This window comes from Tenrec ecaudatus, chromosome 17 (assembly GCF_050624435.1).
Source record: "Tenrec ecaudatus isolate mTenEca1 chromosome 17, mTenEca1.hap1, whole genome shotgun sequence".
NCBI lineage: Eukaryota > Metazoa > Chordata > Mammalia > Afrosoricida > Tenrecidae > Tenrec > Tenrec ecaudatus.
Genome location: NC_134546.1, coordinates 26,135,693 through 26,138,673, shown reverse-complemented (window position 1 = coordinate 26,138,673; position 2,981 = coordinate 26,135,693). Strand labels below are relative to the sequence as shown.

The 2,981-nt window shown below is 44.6% G+C and overlaps 1 pseudogene; it reads left to right on the top strand.

The window, feature by feature from the left end:
- Positions 1-316: 316 nt before the first annotated feature.
- Positions 317-2,130, top strand: LOC142431047 (heat shock cognate 71 kDa protein-like; annotated as a pseudogene).
- The last annotated feature ends 851 nt before the right edge of the window (positions 2,131-2,981 follow it).

The following is a 2,981-nucleotide window of genomic DNA, read 5'->3' as shown; positions in this document are numbered from 1 at the left end:
CTGTGAGGGCTCTCTACAGTACTAAATTTAATCTCAGAACTGGCAAAAGCCAACCAAACATTCAAGATTGCATGATAAAAAAAATCATCCAAAAGTGCTACTAATATGGGTTCAGATAGGGGCTTTGGGGACCTATTAATTCTCCAGAATATTAGAGCTTATATTGAGACTGAAACCTTCTATTTAATTTTCGCATACAGGAACTGGGTACTCAGATGACTAAATCTGGGTCCCATTTGGCACAGTGGCAGCTATACAACCTACTTTTTTTGTTAACTTCACCTGGAACGGGCACCTACACTGAGCAATTCTGCTGAAGGGACCCGCTCCTGGCATTCATCTTGGCACCATCTGCTCCTGCGTGGGTGTTTTCCAGCGTGGAAAAGTGGAAATAATTGCAAATGACCAGGGCAAGCTAACCACCGCAAGCTTTGTTGCCTTTACGGACACGGAATGATTGGTTGGCGATGCCGCAAAGAATCAAGCTGTTATGAATCCCACAAACATGGTTGTTGATGCCAAACGTCTGATTGGACAAAGATTTCATGGTGCTGTTGTCCAGTCTGATATGAAACCTCGGTCCTTCCTGGTGGTGAAGGATGCGGGCAGTCACAAAGTCCAAGTAGACTATAAGGGAGAAACAAAAGCTTCTATCCAGAGGAGGTCTCCATGGTTCTGACAACGATGAAGGGAATTGCAGAAGCCTACCTTGGGAAGACTGTCACCAACGCTGTCGTCACTGTCCCGGCCTATTTTGATGACTCTCAACGCCAGGCTATCAAAGACGTGGGAACCATGGCTGGCCTCAGTGTTCTTAGAATCATCGGTGAGCCAGCTGCCGCTGCAATTGCTTAGGGCTTGGGCAAAAATGTTTGGTGCTGAAAGAAATATGCTGCTCTTTGACGTGGGAGCTGGCGCGTTTGATGGATCAGTCCTCACTGTTGAAGAGGGCATCTTTGAGGTAAAATCGACAGTTGGGACACCCACTTGGCTGGAGAAGATTTTGACAACAGAATGGTCAGCCATTTTATTGCTGAGTTCAAGTGCAAGCCCAAAGAATACATAAGTGAAAATAAGAGAGCTATCTGTCGCGTGCGCACTGCTTGTGAACGTGCAGAGCACACGCTCTCTCCCGTCCAGCACCCAGGCCAATATTGGAATTGATTCTCTATATGAAGGTATCGACTTCCATACCTCTATCACCTGTGCCCGATTTGAAGGATTGAATGCTGACCTGTTCCGAGGCACCCTGGACCCTGTGAAGAAAGCCCTTAGGGATGCCAGCCTTGGCAAGTCACAGAGCACGACATTGTCCTGGTGGGCGGTTCTACCCGTGTTCCTAAGACTCAGAAACTTCTTCAGGATTTTTTCATTGGGAACGAACTGAGCAAGAGCATCAACCCTGATGAGGCTGCGGCTTATGGTGCAGCTGTTCCGGCAGGCACCTTCTCTGGAGACAAATCCAAAGATGTTCAGGACCTACTACTCTTGGATGTCCCTCCACTTCCCCAGGGCACTGACACCGCTGCCCCAGTCATGACTGTTCTTAGCAAGCCCAATGCTACCCTTCCTACCAAGCAGACACAGCCCCTGACAACCTCCTCGGATACCCAGCCTGCTGTGCTCATTCAGGTTTACAAAGGCGAATGTGCAACGACCAAGGAGAACAACCTGCTTGGAAAATGTGAGCTCACTGACATGCCTCCTGCACCACGTGGTGTTCCTCCGATTGAAGTCACTTTTGCCATTGATGCCAATGGCATTCTCAACGTATCTGCCATGGATAAGAGTACTGGAAAAGAAAACAAGATGACCATCGCCCATGATAAGGGTCATCTGAGTAAAGAAGATATTGAACGGACGGTCCAGGAAGCTGAAGATGGAAAAGAGCCGGATAAGGTATCCTCTAAGAATTCACTTGAATCTTACACATTGAACTTGAAAGCAACTGTTGACGATGAAAAGCTGCAAGGGAAGACCAATGATGAAGACAAACAGGAGATTCTTGACAAGGGTAATGGAATGATCAACTGGCTGGATAAGAACCAGACTGCAGAGAAAGAGGAATTAGTGAATGAGTCCTTTCCAAATGTCCCTCACAGTCAGATATTGTTTAATGTGCTAGACTGAACAAATAAAAGTATAGGAGAATAACTCAGTTCATGAAAGATTAGTTGAGCACCAGTTTCAGATGAATTATAGGCTTCACAATGTACTATGGGAAGCATAGCAGAGTCATGGTGATACCACTGTTCAATGTTACAAAAGATGGTGGTTCTGACCTACGAGTTTCTTGGCAGGAGAAAAAGGAGATGGTCTGCTCTCATAGAGAGTTACCACCACAGAAACCCCAGGGAAGATGCTATGCTAACCTATAGTGTCACTAGGAGTTGAAACCAATTCTTCGGCAAGTTTTTTGGTAGCAATCTATGATTATATTATTAATAACAACATTTACTCAGCAAAGTGTACTTATTTCACAGTGGTCAGCCTATTTGTAGATTCCTTTTGCCACGCCCTAAACATTTTCTAAGAGCCTTTCGACTTCACTAAATCCATTCAACCTTCAGTGTACCCCAAAACATAAAACTAGAGGAGCACTTTAATACTACAGCCATCCAGGCGCTGTTCTGCTATTTTGGATGAAAGTTACGATGCTTAAGGAGGAGTTGGATATACTTTCATTAAAATATATGGTCTTATGTCCTATATAAGGAGAAATACATTTGAGAAATGGTGTATATATATGGTATATATACAAACGCTACTCATGTTTTGATCTCTTGATTGCTGCTTCCATGAGTTTTGACTGTGGACCCAAGGAAGTCAAAATCTTTGACAACTTCAACCTTTTCTCCATTTACTATGATGTCAATTGCTGGTCCAGTTGGGAGGATTTTGGTCTTTCTTACATGGAGTTGTAATCCATACTGGAGGCTACAGTCTTTGATCTACATCAGAAAGTGCTCAAGTCTCTTCAC